The 26,623-nt window shown below is 45.3% G+C and overlaps 1 protein-coding gene and 1 non-coding gene across 3 annotated transcripts in view; one reads left to right on the top strand and one right to left on the bottom strand.

Annotated features, from left to right (window-relative positions):
• The window catches only part of LOC124596204 (division abnormally delayed protein-like), a 1,031,505-nt gene that overhangs the window by 244,315 nt on the left and 760,567 nt on the right, over positions 1–26,623 (top strand). The gene's annotated exons all lie outside the window — the stretch shown is intronic.
• Trnat-ugu lies at positions 1,323–1,396 on the bottom strand. The gene has a single exon. It is a non-coding gene; the product is annotated as a tRNA-Thr (tRNA).

The following is a 26,623-nucleotide window of genomic DNA, read 5'->3' as shown; positions in this document are numbered from 1 at the left end:
TTGGACTCAGTGAAAGATGATTTGGGTTTGAGGAAGGGGGGTGTCAACAAACTTCGCTGTCATTGCGGGAAAGCCTGTACTGGACAAACGATTAGTACGGTGCAGTATCGATGCGTGGAGCACCATCGCCGCACACGTTTATTTCGGCCAGAAAAATCGACGGTTGCGGAGCGTTATCTTGCTGAAGGGCATAAAATGTTGTATGATGAGACACAAGTGGTTGCCCCTGCAACGTGTTACTGGGAATGTCTTGTGAAAGAAGCCATTGAAATCTGGCTATCTGACATATAAACGCAGATGAAGGGTATCCTTCGAGTATGAGTTGGAACCCTATTTTGTTCGACATTAAAAACTACGTACGGTCTTTGTTTCGGTCATAGGTAGGTGAACAGCGTTTGATATCGATTTTCCGTTTCCGCGAGTTTTCACCTCCGGTGTGCTGTCGTCCTTTGCATTGAGGGCATTTGCGCATGCGCACACGCTTTGGACGTACAGGCGGTATATAAAGGAGCCGCCGTTGCGATTTTGGATTCAGTTCGGAGGCAGTGCGACGGCTCAATCACCTGAAGATGGCCAGGTAGATCGCCGAAATATTATGTCAAGATGACATCGTGTTCCGGCTGGAGACCCGACAACAACTCGAACGCAACACGGAAATTTGCATAGTAAATATGGAGTTTTTTCTCCTTAGTGGTTCCTGATAGATGCCCCTGATGTTTTCTCTCTGTATCTACACCTTCTTCTCAATCTGCTCTGTTCAGTTTGTTATTTGAAGGTTCCGCTGATCAAATTCTTGAAATTTGACTGTGAACTCGAATTTATCGACGTTGTTAAAATGTTCTGCTACACACCAAGTGTCGAATGTACGTATTTTCTTATACTAACAGAACTCCTCTGTCCCACAGATCTATTTTCTAAACATGAAGTTTAAAACATACAGCCCATTCATTTTTACAGAAATTAAATATATTCTAGAGTTTTAGAAACCTGTAAGTATGGTTTGTATGCTGTGCAAAATTCATCGAAGAATCTCTCTTACTTATGAAGGAAAGCGTAGCGTAGCAAAAAATGCAGCCAATAGTAAGTGAAAAAATGGTGAAATTTCACATGTAAAAAGAAATTATTTTGTTATGATTTTGAACTTTCACTGTAACGAGTGTGGATCCTGAATCCTTCCTGCTCATACTGACAAAGTTTTGTGAATTTATTTGTAAAAATATAGACAGTGCAAACTAAAATGTCCTGCGAAATTATAATGAAATCTACACCTTTCACTGCTTAAGGTGTTAATAAATATCAACGGGAACAGTTGAAAAAATGTGTGCCTCAACCGGGACTCGAACCCGGGACCTCCTGCATACATGGCAGATGCTCTGTCTGACTGAGCCACCGAGGACACACACGTTAGTGCGACTGCAGGGACCTATCTCTGCCACACTTCGTGTGAGACCCACACTTTCCAACTTTATGTCCACACACTACATTTGTAGTGCCCCTGCCCACGATATTCATTACTCGCAGCAGTCAATCTACCGATTCCCGTAAGAGTTTGATCAATGTGAGTGCATCCATATTGCAGATGATTATAGGCCAGTAACCCTCATCTACGCGAATATGGTGTCCAAAAGAACAGACACCAATGTTGATCTTGCAGCTCTCTGAGAATGAATTTACAGTTAAATCCAGACCTTTGTCACTGCTTAGAGGCATTGGTAAATATCAACGGGGACTGTTCATAGTCTTGCTCATCAGCACATGTAGTCCCTGTGATACAGTTCAACAATGCAGACCAATACTACTCCCACAACATGCCTGTCAAGCAAAGCAGCCTACATTTGGGGCCCAGAAAACTGGTTAGGCCCCTGACATGTAGGCTACCCTCCAAAACATGTTGACTCGGCTGGCCTATACTGTTCCCACACAACATGCCTGTTGTGCAGGGTAGCCTATATGCCAGAGGCTAAAAAAAATACGTTTTTGCCTATATCTCCCTTCGTATTGGATCTAGAAGTTTATTAACCTCACAGTGCTGATATTCGTGAGGCCTGCTGTTTCTGTGCAAAATTTGACAGAAATGAATGGAAGAGTTTATTAGGAGAAACCGGACATACAGATATGCACTCAGCCGGCCGGTGTGGCCGTGCGGTTAAAGGCGCTTCAGTCTGGAACCGCGTGACCGCTACGGTCGCAGGTTCGAATCCTGCCTCGGGCATGGATGTGTGTGATGTCCTTAGGTTAGTTAGGTTTAATTAGTTTTAAGTTCTAGGCGACTGATGACCTCAGAAGTTAAGTCGCATAGTGCTCAGAGCCATTTTAGATATGCACTCAGTTAGTGTATATCAGCTGTTTCACATGGTTCTGTGTTGGTCAGATAGGAATAATAAAGACTGTCACAAATATCTCATAAAAGTAGCACTTAGAACAAAACATCACATGAGATGTCAGTACACAGCATGAGACTCGGTTGTCGAGTAGCACCTCCTTTACCAGAGGAGGCGGCAAACGTTGCACTGAGGCGGCTGGCGGTTTCGGAATGCGCCCGACGACCAGGCGTTAATTGGATGGAGTACAGCGCCTGCCGCCACCGCTTCCGCCTGTGCGACACGCGAACCAAGCGCCGCCGCCGCCGCCGCTGCCAGCACACGCAGGCGCGCCTCCGCGACAACAGACGGCTCGCTCCACCCCGGCCGTCCTTGAACTTCGGGGCTCGCAGCTGCGGCGCACGTTATTACACACTGCGACACGCGCTGCCGTGCGACACCACTCGTGTGTGCGACATAGACGGCAGAGCGAGGCCGCTCGCGTGGCGACGTGTGACTCAGAGCGCTCACACTTCATCTGCTCCAAATTGCTCGTTACACGCTTCCCGTTTTAACCAGTGCCGTCCGAGGTAACGGGGCTAGCAGTTTATTTAACACTAAATTCTTTTAGAATCGTCATATGGAAATCATGCTCTAAGCCCCCCTCTTCTAATTCCGACTTCTGCTGTTGCACATGGATTAAGAAGAAACACGAACTGACTATAATCGACCCTGCAAATAGAGTAGAAAATTTTTGGCACCTGCAATAATTTAATTTGATAGAAATTATTTAGATAAAGGAAAGTTTCATTAATGTAGTGAGAAACGAAAGGGTTGCTCTACCGATTAACAAAATGAAAGTTCTGTCCAAAATAACAATTTGATTTACACTCCTGGAAATTGAAATAAGAACACCGTGAATTCATTGTCCCAGGAAGGGGAAACTTTATTGACACATTCCTGGGGTCAGATACATCACATGATCACACTGACAGAACCACAGGCACATAGACACAGGCAACAGAGCATGCACAATGTCGGCACTAGTACAGTGTATATCCACCTTTTGCAGCAATGCAGGCTGCTATTCTCCCATGGAGACGATCGTAGAGATGCTGGATGTAGTCCTGTGGAACGGCTTGCCATGCCATTTCCACCTGGCGCCTCAGTTGGACCAGCGTTCGTGCTGGACGTGCAGACCGCGTGAGACGACGCTTCATCCAGTCCCAAACATGCTCAATGGGGGACAGATCCGGAGATCTTGCTGGCCAGGGTAGTTGACTTACACCTTCTAGAGCACGTTGGGTGGCACGGGATACATGCGGACGTGCATTGTCCTGTTGGAACAGCAAGTTCCATTGCCGGTCTAGGAATGGTAGAACGATGGGTTCGATGACGGTTTGGATGTACCGTGCACTATTCAGTGTCCCCTCGACGATCACCAGTGGTGTACGGCCAGTGTAGGAGATCGCTCCCCACACCATGATGCCGGGTGTTGGCCCTGTGTGCCTCGGTCGTATGCTGTCCTGATTGTGGCGCTCACCTGCACGGCGCCAAACACGCATACGACCATCATTGGCACCAAGGCAGAAGCGACTCTCATCGCTGAAGACGACACGTCTCCATTCGTCCCTCCATTCACGCCTGTCGCGACACCACTGGAGGCGGGCTGCACGATGTTGGGGCGTGAGCGGAAGACGGCCTAACGGTGTGCGGGACCGTAGCCCAGCTTCATGGAGACGGTTGCGAATGGTCCTCGCCGATACCCCAGGAGCAACAGTGTCCCTAATTTGCTGGGAAGTGGCGGTGCGGTCCCCTACGGCACTGCGTAGGATCCTACGGTCTTGGCGTGCATCCGTGCGTCGCTGCGGTCCGGTCCCAGGTCGACGGGCACGTGCACCTTCCGCCGTCCACTGGCGACAACATTGATGTACTGTGGAGACCTCCCGCCCCACGTGTTGAGCAATTCGGCGGTACGTCCACCCGGCCTCCCGCATGCCCACTATACGCCCTCGCTCAAAGTCCGTCAACTGCACATACGGTTCACGTCCACGCTGTCGCGGCATGCTACCAGTGTTAAAGACTGCGATGGAGCTCCGTATGCCACGTCAAACTGGCTGACACTGACGGCGGCGGTGCACAAATGCTGCGCAGCTAGCGCCATTCGACGGCCAACACCGCGGTTCCTGGTGTGTCCGCTGTGCCGTGCGTGTGATCATTGCTTGTACAGCCCTCTCGCAGTGTCCGGAGCAAGTATGGTGGGTCTGACACACCGGTGTCAATGTGTTCTTTTTTCCATTTCCAGGAGTGTATTATGGCTAAACACAAAATAGTAAACAAAACACATGAAACATTTACAATACATCAAACTGGATACTCAAATAAATGCCGTGAAGGTGAGGTTGTCCATAAACTAGATTGTGACATTTATGACCAAGTGGTATGTGGAGCCAATTCCTTGCTGCAACTCAGATCTTAAGAGAAACACCCAGACAACCCAACATTAATTGCTGCTCGGGCAATGAACATCCAAGACAGAACCACGTAAGAAAAGATGGAAACAGGCACGCTCTGCTGAGCTCTGATTATCACAGAACAAAATTCCCTCATCTGCCGGTTCTGCGGACATACATTACCAAGCTGTCTTCGTAACTGCAAGGACATGATCTGGCGCACCGGAAGTGATGGCTGGTTGCTTTGACGTCCCGTCGTGGTGAAGATAATGTCGCGAGTATAGCCCGAAACAAATTATCCTGGTCTGGTTGTTCCAGACTAAAGACTTCTTACCAATACAAATGCGCCTCTGAGGGAGACGAAGAAGGCTCGCCACACAATCACAGACGGTACAGCGATTGATTTTAACAAGCGAAATCACACAATAACTTCGATACAGTCACATTGGCCAAAACTGCTCAAGACGGACAACATAGGCTGCTTGTACGCAGAACGCTCAATTGCCAACTGTACTCGGAAAGTTACATTGAAGTCGAAACTTCAGCAACTTTGTCAAACAGCTACAATTAAATGAAAGTATATTAGACAGCCAACGGAAAGCAGGCTGTCCAGAGCAGCGAGAGCTCAGTCTTGTAACCTACCCTGACCGAAAGGCGAGAGCCGACTCCCCAAGAGCACCCGTACAAGCCGAACACAGAACATTCCCGCCCCCACGACAGTGGCTGTGGTTGAACGTTCGAATCAGCAACTCGAAAACCTGCGGAAAATTCCACTCTATTGTCGAAGCACTACCATTCCACCAGCGGACATTCTTGGTGCCAATTTCTGCGTCGATTTTGCTACGTCATGGAACTATGCCATGAGCAAGCCAATCACAGTTACGATTTTGCAGAAAAGGCGGGAATTTGCCTGCCAAGACTGCCTGGGAACACAAGTCATTCCCACACCTCGCTGGTAGACCGCCAGAAAGTGTTTTCATTAAGTTGCTGCGAAGTAACGGAATCTCTAGCCCAGCCGTTCCTTCAGGCCCCTGTGGGCATGTCGTTCCCGCTCTTATGACAATGTCCGCGTCTGGAAAGCATCCACTCGACTCCCTCACACTCGTCGCCTTAACCCTTTCAAGTTCAGCAGATCCTGCCTGTCACCGGACCACCCGGGTGATGAGAGACACTGCGTGGGAAGTCCGCATGTGAAGGAACAGCAACGTTTCACCGCTTGCAATTAGAGAGGAAAATCGATTTACTCAGAGTAAGATAGAAATATGAGAGGCGGCTCATGCCACCTCTCAGCCGCACTAAAAGGCCGTGACTCTGGGAAAACAATAGTGAGAAATACACTGCATCAGCCTCAGTTCAGACAAATCAGTGGGTTAGTTTTTTGCGTATCTTTCTGTACATTTCTTATACGTTACACAGGAGAGAAAAACACATCACTATTTTTACTAGCAGTCAAAGTTCAGATATAAAGCCCCACTATCATTTCACAGAATCCTAACTTAGCAAATTCTCCGCTGTCAAAAGCTCGAATAAGCAGAACCCTAACGGCCACAAGGCAGAAAATTCCGCTGGTTCCAGAGCGGTCTACGGCGCTGCAGTCACGGACTGTGCGGCTGGTCCCAGCGGAGGTTTGAGTCGTCCTTCGGGCATGGGTGTGTGTGTTTGTTTTTAGGATAATTTAGGTTAAGTAGTGTGCAAGCTTAGGGACTGATGACCTTAGCAGTTAATGTCCCATAAAATTTCACACACATTTGGACTTTTTTTTGCGCTGGTTCACTTGAATTTTAGTGAACCAATATATTTAATTACACCGTACGGCGGCTCGATTTCACCACTACGAACACTCGGTGTTGCTCACACGAAAAGCTCCCCACGCTCTGCTACCAGTGATACACCCGCTAAGCCCGCGGGACAGAACAGGTGATTAGGATTGTGGAAAGGGCCAAATACTATGGCGGTCAGTTTCACTTCAGATTTGTAATTTATTGTAATTTAATAACACACTTCAATCAAAACGGCACATAGCCGAACCTTTACAACTATGAGTGTCAAAATCCAATTCTTTCACAGCTGAAGGCCTTCAAACAAGATATCTTAAAAATCAACAAGATTAATTTCAAGTGACTGAAGACACGCAGTTAAAATTGCAAATAAAATAATTGAAGTATATATCATAGCTAGGCTGAAAGCCTCAAGGCAAAAGTGGATAGAACAAACATAAACAAGGTGCAATATCAACGGCTGAACGCCACAATTAAATTTCAAAATTTTAAAATATATCACCAATATCTTTTAAGGCAGAAGTCCGCAATGTTTTCGCTTAAGGGGAAATTTTAAGAATAAGACTTAAAGCGGCTGAAGGCCCACAGTTGATTTTCCAAAAATTCAAAAAAAATAGCTTAAGCCTTTAAGTTTTATGTGACCAAAAGCACACTAAATGAAAAAGGCAACGCAACGACAATAACTAAATTTAAGAATAAGGTTTTAAGCGGCTGGAGGCCCACAATTGATTTTCCAAAAATTCAAAATACCTTAAACCTTTCAGTTTTAAGTAGCTGGCAGCGCACTAAATGAAAAGATAGCACAACAACTGTTGTGGACTGGCAAGACAGCCAATCCACAGTGACGGGTAGCCGAAAGGCACGCTTTTAAGCTCACGCAGGCTGGCGTGAGGTCTGGAACAGTTAAAGGAATAGAGACTAGCAAAAAAGGTACGTAGCTTCTGGAATACTTAACTTTAATCCATAATTGGTAAACATCGGTGTGACGTTACATGCATCACAAGATAAATAGCAAATGATAATGGCGCCTTGCTGGGTCGTAGCAAATGACGTAGCTGAAGGCTATGCTAACTATCGTCTCGGCAAATGAGAGCGTAATTTGTCAGTGAACCATCGCTAGCAAAGTCGGCTGTACAACTGGGGCGAGTGCTAGGAAGTGTCTCCAGACCTGCCGTGTGGCGGCGCTCGGTCTGCAATCACTGACAGTGGCGACATACTAACGGACCGCGGCCGATTTAAAGGCTACCACCTAGCAAGTCTGGCTGTGACACCACAACAACAGTAACTCTCAGAAAAATATCGACTTGCCAGAATTCAAACTTACTAATACGAGCTGAAGGCTCTTGATTTACATAAAAAACAATAAATGTTTTTTTTTTCCTTTAAAGCATTGGCTATAATAGATTACCAACATACCATTAAACACCCATGAAAAGGACGGTATAGACAACGACAGTCAGACGCCTCCAGGGCTGGAGGGGGGGGGGGGCTGCCCTTGAAACATTAACGTTCACTTAGGTGAGACAGTCACGGACCGACCGACCAAACGACTTGCTAGCCACCAAACGGTACACGAAAACTCGAAGACCACACTCTGCAGCGCGGATCGCTGCAAGACGATCAAAGAGGTTTTGGAAGGTACCGGCAGGGATGCGAGGGCCGTGCCGAATCCAATGCCGTGACCAATTGCGCCAGGTCTCTCGGTTTAGAACCCATGGCGCAAACAGCCCTACCGATGTGGTCCCACAGATTCTCGATTGAGTTTAAATACGGTCAGTTTATTGGCCATGGGAGTACGATAAACTCATCCTGGTGCTCCTAGAGCCATGCACGTACACTGCGAGGTGTCGACACGTTGCGTTGTGCTTTTGGTAGATGCTGTCGTGCCGATTAAAAACGAACTACCATAGATAGATACGTAATTGTGCTAATCTAGACCCGTACGATGATTGTTTCAGGGGTTTGCTTTCAGACATTTCGCGATCGTGAAACGTGATCCATCTCAAAAGGCCAACTGTCACCACTCAGAGAACGTCCATATGCGGTATTGCCGTCTGGATTACAGTCTTCGTCACCGATGAACACCACTCAGGATGGGAGCGTGAGCCAGGCACCTGCTGTGCAGGCCCATGCGCGGTAACGTCCACTGATCGGCTGTTGATGAGACATTATTGGTAGCCTCGTGGTTCATCTGGGCAGTCAGTCGCTGAACAGTTGCGCGTCTATTCGCCCATATACTCGTACATCTGCGCAGCCATCGTTCACATCTGTCATCCATGGCCTTTAATGCACCACAGTTTCCATGGTGATCGTTTCGATTGGCGCCATTTTACCATGTTCCGTATACCTTAACCACGGTGGTATGAGATGAATACATAAATATAGCCGTTTCGGAAATATTGCCATCCTTGAACCGAATGTCAATGATCGTGCTCTTTCGGACATCACTCACTTTCCGTGTCACGACAGCCACTTATGATGGATTGGAAGCGGTAAACGGTTATAACTTAGGTGCGGCGAATTATTGATGCCGACAGTAGTATAAACTACCTGCGAGAATTAGACGTTCCGTGCTACGGACGCATCTCTCTGGAATAAGTTACCCAAGGACTCTGTGTGAAGCGATTATAGAGATTGGACGTGTTTTATGTTGGAGAGATTTTGCTGTTGTTGTGCGACGCTATTAGGCCCCATTGTGAATGTTTAGTTAGTCGATGGCACAATAAACAACTTCAAGGAAATAATACGCATTCAAGGTATGTATTTATCAATTTATGAGAGATTTGACAAACATTCTTCAGATATCACGTGACGTATATCGATCAGACTTGCAGTGTGGAATGATAGTGCGAGCCTGCATCTTTTCACGGTTAATAATCTTCGAGAGAATATCTCAGAAGCAATAAACTTTTCATTGATAGAAAAGCTGGACACATCAATCCTTATGCATCATACAACATAGCACGTAGTTGCGCCGAGCGATCTTCGTAGCGAAATAAACATTTTAGAGGTTTTAGGTGGAGCAGTTTCGACAAGGAGTATCAGCGAGATCGACGCTCCTGGACATATATCTAGCTCTACCGTGGTATTTAAAACTAAAGACTTATATTCTTTAGCTTTTAAAAGACTGAAACTAAAACCTAAATAAAACCACTGCAAATCATAACTAAAATTACCCAAAATAAATAAGAAGGAGAGAATCTTCTTAAACAAATTTCTTAAATAAACAAATTAATTAAAATATAATAAAGACTGCATTGTTTCTCTGCTTCTCCGCGCACGCTTTATGTACCCTCCACTGTCAGTGTAGTCACCAGTCGTCTGTGAATCGTTATTGCGCGTTGAGGTGGAACATAGGTGGTGGTCGCATTCACGTGGCCGGACCGTGTGTAAGGGGTAGGACATTGTGATTTGCTGTAACACGTTTAACAGCTGTCAAACTATTCTTTTATTATGTCAGAATTTCATTGTGTTCCCCGTTCGTCGCTCGTAGACCATAATCGCGATATTCGAGTTTGCCCATGTGCGGTCAGCTTTCCCGTATCAAAAGTTCTCATTCCTTCAATTCATCCAAAAGGGTAGCACTGTCACTGAATGGTATTGTTTACATGAGTTCCTTGGCGTAAACCCACAAAAAGAAGTCTGTTAACGTGATTACGGGAGAAGGCGGAGGACTTGAGGTTGGGACCATCACTACGGACCCATCCTTCAGGGACTGTAACATTCAGCACATCCCACGTGGTCAAACCCCAATGTAGGGGTGGTGACACATCGTGCTGGAGAATGATGGACGGCTGCAGATCTTCGATATGTGATAGCAAGAAATGTTCCATCATGTCCAGGTAAACATTCACCGTTTTCAGGAATTTATCTATTTTATTGGTCGAGCTGCGAAGCTGTGGATTCTGTTACTTTAAGAAATTCAGCAGCCAGCCATTTTAATGTATTTTTATTTATGCTAGTATGCGTTTCGGGGTTTTACCCATCTTCTGTAATCATGATACATATTTCAGTCTTCAGTTGTCCATTGTTAAAACATCGTCTACAATATGGATGTTGCAGCTAGCTTTCTACTCTGCTTGTTGTTCCGATTTTCATCTTGGTAATCGTGGCACAAACACTTTTGCACTTGTACCTTGCATGTTGCTGAGATGGCGGATACTGCGCTGTATTTGTGCGAGATACAAGTGAAAAAGTGTTTGTGCCACTATTATCAAGGAGGAAATCGAAAAAGCTCAAGATCGATTAGAAAGACAGCTGCAGCATCGCTGTCGATGTATTAAAAACTTGAATACACAGTATTGATGTCGCACAATAATATTTATTCAATGAATCGTTACGAACCGGGTTTGGGGCTTCTTAAGTCTTTGTCAGATAACTTAATACTAAACAGATAGTCCACACAATTTGCTGTCGATTCGTTAATGATGTACATCTGAAGATTGAAATATGTATTACGCCAACTGAAGATGGCTGAAAGCCCGAAACGAATATTGGCCTAAATAAAATACATAAAAAGTGGGTAGGTGCTGTATTTCTTAAAATAATACTTCCGGTAATGATTTCCTCTGCTTCGGGCTGTCACGGATGAGTTCACATGTGTTGTATGGGTTTTCGGAGCCCCAAATCCTAACGCCTTGGCGATTCACATGTACAGAAATATAGAATGTAGTTCATCTGAATACAGGCACTTTTCAGATGGGCATCGTCAGCATCCGTGGTGGCCAGAATGGAACACGCGAATGCATGCCGCAGAAGACAATTGTTTGCCTGCACTGCTTGGTGGCCGGCCGGGTTGGCCGAGCGGCTCTAGGCGCTACAGTATGAGGTGTTTCAGTCTGGAACCGCGCGACCGCTACGGTCGAAGGTTCGAATCCTGTCTCAGGCATGGATGTGTGTGATGTCCTAAGGTTAGTTAGGCTTAAGTAGTTCTAAGTTCTAGGGGACTGATGACCTCAGATGCTAAGTCCCATAGAGCTCAGAGCCATTTGAACTGCTTGGTCCATTTTCATTTTGACTGGAAAGGGTGTAGCCGCTCACGTAACACTCTACTGATTTTGCTTTCTGAAATTAGCGTGATGCACGACGAGTTGACTTTTGGGATCTGCGGTGAAGTGCAGCTTGCAGCCAATTAACACGTGATTCACACACAGGTAGATGTCCAGTCCACTTCCAGGAAGGTCTTTTGTAGCGCCTGGTTCTGTAAACTTATGAACCACACTACTGTGTACGTTTTTTTCTGGTGTTAACATCACGTAATGGCGTCCATAATCCGCACTGCCGTCGTTACAGATCTAGATTCTGCATACAACATGACACATGGTGCCTTCTCCCGTTCCGTCGCCATTTCGATGCACCTCGTGTCATATGAGTAATAAAAGATAAAAAACAAACTGAGAGCTGCTAAACGCTTTACAAAAAACTTCGATGCACTGTCTGTACCGTTTCCAAGTTACGATTTTTTTTTTAAAGTGATAGTGGAACTTTATGGACACACTGTTTTGCTCGACAACGAGAACCAACTAACTAACTTGATCGCATGGCTGTCTGAGACCACGTTACAGTTCATAGTAGTGCACCCTCGTGGTTCGTAGTGCAACTACGGAAAGTAACCACAGATAAGGCATTCACGGGCAGCCATGATGTGTTGCCGTTAACATCGTTTAATGTACCGACGATTGGTAGGATAAAACAGTCATTATACCGATGAAAATGGCGGCGCGTGATCGCTTTTTTCCTTTCACAAGTTTTACATTTTTATCTGATAATGGGAGTAGCCAAAACGACGTGAGAAGTAAGTAAATAAAGCGTAGAAAGTGTGCAACAATTATTAGGAAGCCTCCTTTGTTGCTTACGGAAAACTGGAATGAATCATTAAAAAAATCTTGTGTGTTCCCTGAAGATCAAGTGCAGAGTCTGAAATAAAGGCCAAGAACACTGTAACTCGTTACACTTGACCACCATCTTCATTCGGTATCAGAGAAAGGAGATTCACTCCAAAATAGACAAAAAGAAGCTGCAGAAAGTTTAATGTGGATCTAATAGCCGTCAGGGAGCAGGTAAGGAATTCTAGTCGTTCGGACGATTGGATTGTTGATTTACAGGTTGTTTGGAGGGGATCACGGGAAACTGGGAGGCAGATGTTGTGTGGCACTAATCTGATCGGAATGTTAACACCTTTTTACGCGCTTAGTGCGACATTGCCGAAGGTCACTTAAACGAATAAGTAAGCACGTAAAATATTTTGCAAAAGTTGAAATATTGCCTACTTCTGGAGAAAATCCGCAGTCGGTTATTGTACACCAAATTTTATTGTCATTGTAGACTGCATATAACTAATGCTACCACTGCTTTCGAATCGGTTGAAACATCTTCAGATCAGAGTAAGTCGACTATAAGAGTACTCGTCGATTTCTATGAGCAACACGCATGCTACGTCCTAAGAGCACATTCCACAGAAAATCATGGCATTATTCGTCTTCTACGAAGTAGGAAACGTCGTCGTTGATTGAAATACACATTTACGAATGTCTACAATGAGACGTACTTGAAAACGTCTCATCGTGAATGTGGGTAGCCTGTGAAGTGAGTCACGGAACGGCAATATACATCTTACAGAGACATGGCGTTTACTGTAACGGCAGTGGTGCTAGTGCTGTATACGAAAACAAATACCGCACTCCTACCGCACCAACAGCGCCGTGTAGTAAATAACTTACCTCGCTAGGGGCGCACGCCTGTTTCGTTTCGTTTCACAGATGCTGGACCGGAAGGGGGATAAAAAATATAAACCGTGGATGAAACTCGCGTCATACACAGCGTCTGGTCGAGACATTGTGCTGCCGCGTTCCCTTAATGAAGAGAGGTGGGGGTGAGAGGGGCGGGGGCAAATGTTTGTTTTGGCTCGGGCGCAACTGAAACTCCTTCTGTCGGCGACGGGTTTGTTGTGCCGAGTCACGGCTCCCCGCTCGACTCCTGGCTCGCCTCGCATCGTGTTTAAATTTATTGTGTTTGTTCTCCAGAAATTAAACATGAGTTACTCTCCTACATCTGGCCACGCGGCTCTGGCAATGACTGTCCCCTGTCCCATCCCGTGAATGCTTGTCGTAACTCTGTCTCCCTGTCCGTTTCTCTCTCTCTCTCTCTCTCTCTCTCTCTCTCTCTCTCTCTCTGTCCCTCCCTCCCTCCCACCGAGTGCGGATGTGTTTTCCAGCATCGGTATGCTGTCGTGCAGACAGATCCTGTCGGTTCGTGTCCTTTCTTGGTTCAAAGGCAGCCGTTGTGTTGTGTTGTTAACGGCAATCTATGCATGGGACGGTACGATAGTAGATAGTGTCGGAAGTTCCATGCGCGCGGATGATGTTGTAGTATGCAGAGAAGTTGCAGCATTAGAAAAATGCAGCGAAATGCAGTAAGATCTGCAGCGGATAAGCATTTGGTGCAGGGAGTGGCAACTGACCCTTAACATAGACTAATGTATTGCGAATACATAGAAAGAAGTATCCTTTATTGTATGATTATACGGTAGCGGAACAAACACTGGTAACAGTTACTTCTGTAAAATATCTGGGAGTATGCGTGCGGAACGATTTGAAGTGGAATGATCATATAAATTTAACTGTTGGTAAGGCGGGTACCAGGTTGAGATTCATTGGGAGAGTCCTTAGGAAATGTAGTCCATCAACAAAGGAGGTGGCTTACAAAACACTCGTTCGACCTATACTTGAGTATTGCTCATCAGTGTAGGATCTGTACCAGGTTGGGTTGACGGAGGAGATAGAGAAGATCCAAAGAACAGCGGCGCGTTTCGTCACAATGTTATTTGGTAAGCGTGATAGCGTTACGGAGATGTTTAGCAAACTCGAGTGGCAGACTCTGCAAGAAAGGCGCTCTGCATCGCGGTGTAGCTTGCTCGCCAGGTTTCGAGAGGGTGCGTTTCTGTATGAGGTATCGAATATATTGCTTCCCCCTACTTATACCTCCCGAGGAGATCACGAATGTAAAATTAGAGAGATTCGAGCGCGCACGGAGACTTTCCGGCAGTCGTTCTTCCCGCGAACCATACGCTACTGGTACAGGAAACGGAGGTAATGACAGTGGCACGTAAAGTGCCCTCCGCCACACTCCGTTGGGTGGCTTGCGGAGTATAAATGTAGATGTAGATGTAGAATTCCCTAGCCTGGCGGCTGCAAGCTTCCGGCCATGGTGTAAGATGACGGAGAATACTGCATGGAGTCTATTACTTGTTCTTGGATGACTGATACTGATGAGAAGGTCTTATGATGAATTTGGTGCACAATAGGGAGATCCTCCCTTGTGGTGGTCACCTGTGGTCAACAGGATCCTTGACAACAAGTGTGCCTGCCTTCACGTTCCCTTGTAGTCCAGCATCGAGCCACTGTCACATGTGTCCGTCCCACTGCACAGTTCGAGCAGCTGGCCAAATGGAGACCCACAATGAGTTCCATTTCAGTATCTGTCTCACACGAGTGCAATACACTGATCGGCCCAAACATTATGACCACTGACCTGCTATCGACATAAATCTTCGTCTGTAACCGCGCGACCGTTACGGTCGCATGTTCGAATCCTGCCTCGGGCCTTGATGTGTGTGATGTCCTTAGGTTAGTTAGGTTTAAGTAGTTCTAAGTTGTAGGGGACTGATGACGTCAGATGTTAAGTCCCATAGTGCTCAGAGCCATTTTTTTGACATAAATCTTCTCTGGCGATAGTAGCGTCACCCGGCGAGAAAGACTGCTAGCCAGACATACGCACAGTACCTGTGCTATCAGTGAGCGTGCTGTCCATGTGTAGAATGGAGAAGGCACGCAGTCTATCTGAGTTTGACCGAGGGCACATTGTGATGGCCCGGACTTCTCGGGTGTTCGAGGTGAGTGACGAAAACAAGGTGAAACCACATCCAGACGTCGGGGGGTTGGGTGGCCATCCCTCATTACAAATGTTGAATGTCGTAGGCTGGGCAGACTGGTTCAAATCGTTCAAATGGCTCTGAGCACTATGGGGCTTAACATCTGAGGTCATCAGTCCCCTAGACTTAGAACTACTTAAGCCTAACTAACCTAAGGACATCACACACATCCATGACCGAGGCAGGATTCGAACCTGCGACCGTAGCAGCCGCGCGGTTCCGGACTGAGGCGCCTAGAACCGATCGGCCACCACGGCCGGCCGTGTGCTTTCTTTCAATTGCCAATTATCACTGTCATAAACTGTGTAAATTAACATACTTCTTCCAGTGGTCATTGCCCTTCGTAGTGATAAAGTTGAATGTTGATCTCCAGGTATAACTTAAAAAAACCTAGTTTTTTGCATGTTTCTGTACGCCACAACTTTCTTGCTCTAGGCGCATTTCACTAATGCGGATCGCATTTTATCAGGGCAGTTATGTATCTTGCTGCATTTTTTAGAAGAGCGAAGGTTCTTTTCACATTAATTTCAAACTCACATTTTTTGCAATCAATTTCGAATACTTTTTGTCTTCTACCTCAAGCACTAATGCATAATTATCGAACTTAAACACACCCACAAACGTATCTTATGACTGTAGCACAGCATCTTCTAATGTACTAAATACATTAAACACTGAAATACACTGAACACTGCATAAATGTTCCACAATATTTATTTTATATTTAGTTGAGAACTGAGTTTCGGCTTTCTAGAGAATCATCAGATAAGTGAATTTTCTTCGTAATAGATGCAGTTGAACCCTGCGACTATTCCTTTATAGCGTGTAGAGTAATAACCGCTACCAGTCACAAGAGGAAGTGACTTTATTTATTTATTTTCAGGTGATTTTATATTCAGTTACATGAAACAATGCTCACATCCTAAATCAGATTCACAAGAACAAATATACCCACTTGCATGCATCCCCTTTACAGCAAACATTTGGTACCAGTATGCTAACCTATTTCGTAACAGTGGAATTCAAATATCCTTCAGCACTAACAATACATTAAACAACACATCATTCACTGCAGCAAGACAAATAGCCAGTGTCACAGCAATTCAGGTCTTTACAAACTTTCATATGAGAATTGGTCCTAGTTCTACATAGGCCAGACAGGAAAGAGTTTTACTATAAGATACCGGGAACACCTGGAGGACTTCTGCCTAAATAAATCCACTTTTGTCACACATCTATAAGAACATGGCCGCTCAGTCTCAAAATATTACAGGCAACCTGCAAATACTACACACTGTCGGCAAGGGAAGGAAAATGAATCTTCTTGAGAAGCTTGAAAAAATGGTTCAAATGGCTCTGAGCACTATGGGACTCAACATCTTAGGTCATAAGTCCCCTAGAACTTAGAACTACTTAAACCTAACTAACCTAAGGACATCACACACAGCCATGCCCGAGGCAGGATTCGAACCTGCGACCGTAGCAGCCTCGCGGTTCCGGACTGCAGCGCCAGAACGGCACGGCCACCGCGGCCGGCGAGAAGCTTGAAATTTTCATCGATACCTCCAACTCACCACATCTCATTCTCATTGAACAAGTAGAACTGGCAAACAAGTCATTTCTAAACTTTTTAATAAAATTATAAAAGCTAAAACTGTTACTCATTACCTCCTTACAGTTAGTAAAAAAAGATTACAGCATTATGTAACTAGCCAGACACCGTTCAACATATCAAAAAAGACATTGTTGTTCCATAGCCATTTAACGATTTCATTTTCATAATCTGTAGTATCTGTTAGATTTCTGTAGGTGTAAAATCTTTGAAATTCTTAGATTTAAGATCTTTGACCATAACCGATGTTTTCCTTGGGAAACACGTTACACGTTATGAATATATGTGCTTCTGAAGTTACGCTACTGTCCATTAAAATTGCTACACCACGACGTGCTACAGACGCGAAATTTAACCGACAGGAAGAAGATGCTGTGAGATGCAAATGATTAGCTCTTCAGAGCATTCACACAAGGTTGGCGCCGGTGGCGACACCTAAAACGTGCTGACATGAGGAAAGTTTCCAACCGATTTCCCATACACAAACAGCAGTTGACCGGCGTTGCCTGTTGAAACGTTGTTGTGGTGCCTCGTTTAAGAAGGATAAATGCGTACCATCACGTTTCCGATGTTGATATAGGTCGGATTGTAGCCTATCGCGATTGCGGTTTATCGTATCGCGACATTGCTGCTCGCGTTGGTCGAGATCCAATGACTGTTAGCAGAATATGGAATCGGTGGGTTCAGGAGGGTAATACGTGACGCTACCAGTATGCTAACCTATTTACTATCACTAGCAGTCGATATGACAGGCATCTTATCCGCATGGCTGTAACGGATCGTGCAGTCACGTCTCGATCCCTGAGTCAACAGATAGGGACGTTTGCAAGACAACAACCATCTGCACCAACAGTTTGACGACGTTTGCAACAGCATGGACTATCATCTCGGATACCATGGCTGATGTTAGCCTTGACGCTGTATCACAGACAGGTGTGCCTGCGATGGTGTACTCAACGACGAACCTGGGTGCACGAATGGCAAGACATTTTTTCGGATGAATCCAGGTTCTGTTTACAGCATCATGATGGTCGCATCCGTGTTTGGCGACATCGCGGTGAACGCACATTGGAAGCGTGATTCGTCATCGCCATACTGGCGTATCACCCGGCGTGATGGTATGGGGTGCCATTGGTTACACGTCTCGGTCACCTCTTGTTCGCACTGACGGCACTTTGAACAGTGGACGTTACATTTAAGATGTGTTACGACCCGTGGCTCTACCCTTCATTTGATCCCTGCGAAACCCTACATTTCAGCAGGATAATGCACGACCGCATGTTGCAAGTCCTGTATGGGCCTTTCTGGATACAGAAAATGTTCGCCTGCTGCCCTGTCCAGCACATTCTCCAGATCTCTCACCAATTGAAAACGTCTGGTCAATGGTGCCCGAGCAACTGGCTCCTCACAATACGCCAGTCACTACTCTTGATGAACTGTGGTATCGTGTTGAAGCGGCATGGGCAACTGTGCCTGTACATGCCGTCCAAGCTCTGTTTGACTCAACGCCCAGGCGTATCAAGGCCGTTATTACGCCAGAGGTAGTTGTTCTGGGTACTGATTTCTCAGGATCTATGCATCCAAATTGCGTGAAAATGTAATCACATGTCAGTTCTAATATATTATATTTGTCCAATTAATACCCGTTTATCATGTGCATTTCTTCTTGGTGCAGCAATTTCAATGGCCAGTAGTGTATTAACATCTACTGTATCAAAGACATAACGTGGAAGTACTAATATTTACCATGATGTATAATATACAAGTAATGTGCAAAAAATTGAGCTTTTTTGTAAAATATATGAGGAATGTAATGTGGAAACGATGAAGATTCTCCAACATGTAAGTACTATTGTAAGGGTCTACGGGTTGCACACAGCCTTACGGTACGTAACACGCGCTCGCCAGCCAGCCTATCTGGAATGCTGACAATTTGCTTGGTCCGCACACGTGTGTTCAGCCGGAGTGCGACGCAGGGAGTACGCCACTGGCCGCCGTCCGCAGCGCGCCGTATTAACTAGCGCGGTCTCGGGTGCGAATATGTCTCTTTCCTTAGATCACCATGGAGCCTTTCGATACGATCGTAATTAGCCAGTGTTAGGATGTCAGACATAGTGATGATGGGTAAGCGCAGTAGCGTGCGTGTGTTTTAATTCTCCTTTGTTAGTAAAACTTATGTTCGCGTATTGCCATACCTCAAGGACCCACAGCTTACAAATCCTGACAAAATATTTGTTTAATCATCATCCGGGACAACAATTCAAACTACCCCCATATAGAAGTGGTGTCAGCATGGTAATAATTATACAAAATCTACAGTCCTGAAGAGGTGCTGCACAACGTGAACTTCGAACAGCAGGATCATTAATATCTTCCGACTATGCGAGGAAATCCAGTGCTGGAATCCACGTTGGTCTACTCAAATTTGGCTAGAATACGAAAGTTAGTGATGGATTTTTATTTTACATTTGAGGGACTCATTGGCGTTAAATTAGACGAAATGTCAAATTCCAGTCAGAGTAACGATGTCGCTCTACAAATTGTTATTAATGAACTGCAAGAAGAGATTCCGCAATTAAAAGCAGAAAGAAGCGGGTGTAACATTCCGAAAGACTTGTCAAATGATAGTTCATGCAGTACATGTACAACTACAATAAAGACTTTTTCATTATTGCCATCAGTACCAGTGCTTATTTGGAAACCCGAAGATGATGTGAAGGTGTTTTTTCGTATACTTGAAGGTGCCGCTCTGTTAGGATCCTTGACAGATTCCGATAAGCTAGTGGTTGCCAAATTAAGAATTCAGGGAGCAGCAGAAGATTTCATTAGCGTGGAGCCTACTTGCGTGAAAACAGAAGATTACGATGGGTTTAGAACGATTGTTGTTCAGAGATTTAAACGTTAAAACGCAATCAGCTTCACAGTTTGCGAATGCGAGGAGATGAATCTATCGAACAGTTTGCTAACAGAATTCGAAACATCAACGCTCCAACATACGAGTTAGTAGAAGATGAAAATGAAAACCACATTCAGTTGTTCGAAGCCGACCAGACAGCCTTGGACACATTCATTCATGGGTTGCAGGGAGAGGAAGTAAGCAAAGCTGTTCAACTGGCACGATGTAAAACGTTTCAGGAAGCAGTAGAATCAGCTGTTGGTTTCCTTGAAGCATTAAGACGACCGAATGAGATGCAGAAACAAGAACGCTGAGTTTTCAATACAACAGTACAACGCTACAGATGCACCAAGCTGGGTCACAAGCGGAAGGATTGTAAAGAGAAGCGAATCTGCTATCATTGCGGGGCGCAGGGTCATGTTTCGAGAGATTGTCGCAACAGGAAGAGAGGTAATGCGAACCACAGACAATCTGCCGGACCTTTAAACGAGTTCGGGGACGTACGGGCCACCACTCCGTCCGCCCCTTGCCAGAGACAGTGATTCCTGTTAGTTCCAGCGAAAATCAGACCAAAAATGACTTCCTGTTGGGTGCTGTATATCGTGGGAGAAACATCAAACTACTTATTGAGACAGGAGCACAGACCTCATTAACGTGGTGTTGCATAGATAACCGTGATAAATTGAAACCGCGGCTATGAAAACGTTCGTTTTGTCACTGTGGTGCCAACTGCTGCTCAAATTGCTGCCGCAGGTGCAGTATGATGCGACTGAGACGTACGCCAAACATCTGGGTCTTCCCTCTCGGTGGTGCTTCGTTGCCGTCCGGAGCTCGGTCTTCCTGCGACCGTTCATTATCTTAACCACCGCCGCCAGCAATCACGTACAGCGGCTATATTCCTGCCAAGTCTTTCTGCAATATCGCATAAGGAACATTCAACTTCTCGTAGCCCTATTACACAATCTCGTTCAAACTCAGTGAGGCGTTGATAAGGGCGTTTTTGTCGCCTACTACATAATCTCGTTCAAACTCAGTGAGGCGTGGATAAGGGCGTTTTTTGTCGCCTTGAAGGCATCCTTGACTAACATCAACTCGCCCGCCCGGTTAGCCGTGCGGTCTAACGCACGGCTTTTCGGGCTGGGTAGGAGCGCCTGGTCCGCGGCACGAATCCTCCCGGCGGACTTGGGTCGAGGTCCGGTGAGCCGTCCAGTCTGTGGATAGCTTTTAGGCAGTTTTCCATCTGCCTCGGCGAATGCGGCCTGATTGCCTTTATTCCGCGTCAGCTACAATGTCGGCGATTGCTGCGCAAACAAGTTCTCAAAAAAATGGTTCAAATGGCTCTGAGCACTATGGGACTTGACATCTGTGGTCATCAGTCCCCTAGAACTTAGAACTACTTAAACCTAACTAACCTAAGGACATCATACACATCCATGCCCGAGGCAGGATTCGAACCAGCGACCGTAGCAGTCGCGCAGTTCCGGACTGAGCGCCTAGAACCGCGAGACCACCGCGGCCAGCAACAAGTTCTCCACGTATGCGTACACCACCATAACTCTACTACACAAACATAGGGGTTACACTCGTCTGGTGTGAGACGTTCCCTGGGGGTGTCCACCGGGGGCCGAACCGCACAATAACCCTGTAAGAGTGGTTCGGTGTGGGGCGGCGGAGGGGTGAAGTGGACTGCAGTAGTCGTCGTGGGGTTGTGGACCACTCGGCTGCGGGGGGGACGGAGCCTCTCCGTCGTTTCTAAGCCCCCGGTTAAAATACAATACAATAGAATATCAACTCAAAGGTAACTAACTCTCACAATCGTCATAGAGAGTATTTAAAACAAACCAGATTGGTGTCCTCATAGCGGCTCTACAAACGCCACTCTTACGCGACTGGTGCGAAATTTGAATAGACATCATCGTTCAGTTGTGGAAACAGGACTACGAACTTCCGTTTACGGCGCGTAACTACTCCTTGGTGCTGCGATTTTTTCCACCAGTATATAGAGGGGTCCAAAAAAATGTATCCACTGTTTAAAACTCCATAACTGGCAAACTAATTGATGGAGTTGTCTCATCTTTGGTAGTGTAATAGTTTGTAGTTCCGGCAATCAGCACACAAGCGTTGTACTGCGTTGTTTTGTTTTGTCAGATGACAGTCGCCAGATAGTCAGTGTTTTGTTCTTAGTTGCACCTAGTTACTCGAGTAAACATGGCTGGCGCAAGGCTTACATTCGATGAAAGGAAGTCAGTTTTGAAGTGGTATTTTAAGTACGAAAACATTAATGAGGTTCAACGGCAATGGCGAATTAGTATCAAACAGAGCCACCGACACGTTTAATGATTCGTCGCATTCGAGACAAATTTGAAGCCGAAGGCTGTGTTAAAGATATACACAAACAACGATCTGGACGACCTGTAACAGTAACAAGTCCAGCTAACTCCCGTCGTGTGTTACAACAATTCACTCTCTCACCACACAAGTCTGTGAGGCAGTTTGCCCGTGAAACTGGAGTGAGCCGCTCAAGTGTTCGGCGATTTTTGAAGACAGAAAAGTGGAAGTGCTACATCCCACGATTGCTACACGCAATGAACGAGGACGACCCAGATCGTAGAATGGAGTACTGCGAGTGGTTTACTAATAAGGTGCGCAAATCCGAACGTCCATGTAGACAAAGCCGTGAATTTGCCAGGAGTAAATGTGTGGTTTGGGTTGTCTTACCGGGGCTTGATTGGGCCATTCTTCTTTGACGGCACAGTTACCGGTGAGGTGTACCTTCAGAAGCTTCAGACATCAATTTTACCTGCCATCCGAAACTTGTATGGAGACGGAAGAGATTACTTTCAACAAGATGGTGCCCCAGCCCACTACCAAAATCGTGTTAGAGCGTATCTCGACGAAAATCTACCAGGAAGATGGATAGACCGTAGAGGTGCTGTGGAGTATCCACCACGTTCCCCAGACCTAACTCCTCTGGACTTTTACCTGTGGGGAACACTAAAGGACGTCGTTTATCGAAAAAAGCCACGCATGTTGGATGAACTTCGAGAATCCATCGTACATTCATGAGCAAATATCCAACTGAACACTTTGCGGTCAGTAGTTCGTGCTGCAGTTCGGCGGCATCGTTTGTGTGTGGATGTTAATGGTGACCATTTCAAACACCTACAGTGATATCTTTAAGTTGGGCTTTAAGCTACACTTTCACCAAAAATGAGACAACTCCGTCAATTAGTTTGAAAGTTATGGACTTTTAAACAGTGGACACATTTTTTTGGACCCCTCTGTATTATTATTATTATTATTGACGTGCTGAGTGCGTAACCACAGAGTTTAAATTTTCCTATGAAGACTCAGTTACACTTAGGTTCGTGTCGGCAGGCCGTTATTCGATGACCATAATCCTAAATATCGGGTGGAGCATAGGAAAAAATAAACATTCATGGACTTGCCATTTCACAGAATTTCTTCGCTGAATATTTTCGAGGACCTGACAATTCTCTCGCCTTTTCCATATTCTGTGTGCTGTTGGCGGTTTTTTTCTCTCTCTCTCTTCTCTGCCCCTTTTTCGGCAGGCTGCCTGCACGAATCTGGCCTTCGTTACGGCGCACTTTAAGAAAGGACCCCTGCCCGCTGCAGCAGCAAGCGTGTCCTCAATCCCTGCGCCGTAGGCCACCTGCGCCCTCCAGCAGCAGTCCGCCTCACTGCTCCTAATGACGTGGCCGCTTTCGCATACGTCGATAGCTTCTGTGTTCGCGTCAACGATAGGCCGTGCCTCAAAGCTATTCTTCGTAAAAACGCCAGCGGTGCTTTCGATCGCAAAAGTAAGAAATATTCCGTTCCTTATTCGTACTACGATTTGAGTATGCCATCAAGAACTACTTTTCCACCCCTGTAACCAAATGGTCATCTCTAACCTTCGTATTTAAATAGACCGAAGAGAGTGTATGAAAACCAATTTCAGTTGAGAATAAGAACAGCTCAAGCACATTTGTCTTAAAACCTTCTTCAGCTTATGATCCACACCTTTCATAAAGCTCATTTTTATTTATGGAAATGAAGTCCCATGCTTCTTGACAGATATTATGTCTCTTAAAAAAAAAGTAACTATTTATTTAGAGGAAACACTCTCCTAGTAAATTTGTTTGTCCTTTGATTTATCGTGATCCGTTACTGATTTTTAGTGAAGTTAGTTTTTACGTTTAGCTTTCAAAAAATACAAAAGAGATATAATAAGCAAAATAATGAATTTCGTAGGTTACCGATTACGTATTGTATCTGGTTTTATCGAGCGCCAGGCTCCCTACAAATTACTGTAAATGCAATAGAATAGCGTAATATTACTCAGCTCCAGTTAACTGATCTGAAATTATTATCACAGAAAGTTTTAATAAAATTATTTCACTGGATTCCTTAAATTAATCTCGCTGAATATTTTTACATAATTTCTTCCGCTCCGGCTATCACACATTGAGCTGTGAAAAAATATTTTTAAATGTACCACGTAATGGCGGCTAATTGTTAACAGTCAGAGATCACGGTTAATCGCTTCGCAGCAGCTGGAAACATGCTAAATAATTTTCACTAAATATTCTTTTCATAAGATAAATGTGGTGTAGGTTCTTGAAATAACACACGGAGATCACTTTATACTAATATATTCTTACTAGGACACAGTTTACACCATTAAATATTTGCAATTACGTTACGACAGAAACAAATGCTAGCGCAGCACAATAGCTTGCGTACCTTATTCCAGCTAACTCCAGAACGAACAGAACAAAACAGACTAGACAGAAGAATGAGCATTGCATTGTGTTTTATACTCTTACAAAGATAATAATACTTCTTTTAATTACTTACACATTATGGCCTCATACAATAAAAATGTCTTTTCTACATCTATCGATCTATATTGTATATTTTTACAGTTAGTGTTATTACCTTTCGCAGATAAATCGATGTTTGCAGTTCATTTTAAGTCACATACAGTCATTTTTATTTATGCTTCACCTCGATAATGGTGAATATTGCAAAAGGGACACTACACAGAACGTAGGGGAACGATGCAGGAGACCCGCACCGCCGTACTAGGTAAGGTCCTAATGAAGGTGGTTTGCCGTTACCTTCCTCCGACCAGAATGGGGATGAATGATGATGATGAAGACGACACAACAACACCCAGTCATCTCGGGGCAGGTGAAAATCCCCCCCCCAACCCGGGAATCGAGCCCGGGACCCCGGGCTCGGCAAGCGAGAACGCTACCGCGAGACCACGAGCGCGGACAACATTTTTATTTATACCACCACAAAGCTGCTGAAATCCTTTTGTAAGTAGGTACTTCACCACGATATATACCCAGTATTACAAATAATTGCCGGCCGCTCTGGCCGAGCGGCTCTAGGCGCTTCAGTCTGGAACCGCGCGACCACTACGGTCGCAGGTTCGCATTCTGCCTCGGGCATGGATGTGTGTGATGTCCTTAGGTTAGTTACGTTTAAGTAGTTCTAAGTTCTAGGGGACTGATGACTTCAGATGTTAAGGCCCATACTGCTCAGAGCCATTCGAAGCATCTGAACCAATAACTTACGACCCAATAACACATACTGCCAAGACTGAAACCACAATAGCTGCAACCCAATGTAAACAACACAGTTGCCTATACACTATCCAGTGCTCATACTTATGAGTATACTAGAGTACGTCGATACGGAGAGACATGCACAGTAGTAAATCCTGTTGATCACCGACATCACGTCTGTGCCCGTACAATATTTCTTTCCTTGATCTGCACCTTCTCTGTCACGTAGGCGGTCATACTCACAACAAACCGTCTTCAGTTCCTATGGACAAGTGTACGCATCTCAGAAAGTATGCATTTCCAGTCCCATGTTTACTGAACTGTTTTTCTTGTTTTGATGGTTACCACCAACTTTGAAAATACTCTAACTCTTTTTTCCATATACACAGCTCAGCAAAAGTTTGGAATACTGTCGTAAAATGTAGTCTACGATATTAGAGATCTCATTGACCTGGCCACTTCATGCATTACCCAGTTACAGCCTATATATTGGAAGACGTTTACTACTGGTATACTTCGTGGTCGTTTCCCAGTCATGTAAACATCCGCTACCACAGCGACACACCGCAAGCAGTCCATTGCCAACAACAGCTTCATTCAGTTTGTTTTCAACTCTGCAGTAACATGCCACGTAGACGCATAAAACACTTTGATAGTGTCAGGACAGTGGCTTTGACAGTGGCTTTGCTTGCAGCATATCATACACAGAAAGATGTGCCCATCGGTTACATGTCACTCAAAGGGGCGTGTATATCCCGCACCAGTCTGTGCTTACTGCAACCAACAGTTGACAGTGGGCCTTCTCTAGCCCAATGCCGATTTTATAACCGTTTACGTTTTAATACATGCTTACCATCTGGATCATCGGATTTTTAACAGGTACAACATGGGCTATAGAACTTTTTACTTTTCATTCGTCGTAGTAATGAGGCGAAGGAAATTTAATTTTCAACCGTTTGAGCATCCTCCTCAGAGGGGGAGTGATGGTTTGTAGCTATCCCTCTACTCCAATCGATTAGGCTCTGAGTATTATTGACTTCAACTTCACCCGGTAACTGAACATCTAAAGTTATGAC

The sequence above is a fragment of the Schistocerca americana genome, chromosome 2 (genome assembly GCF_021461395.2).
Source record: "Schistocerca americana isolate TAMUIC-IGC-003095 chromosome 2, iqSchAmer2.1, whole genome shotgun sequence".
Lineage (NCBI taxonomy): Eukaryota > Metazoa > Arthropoda > Insecta > Orthoptera > Acrididae > Schistocerca > Schistocerca americana.
Note: the sequence above shows the minus strand (reverse complement) of the source record. Positions and strands in the feature narration are given on the sequence as shown.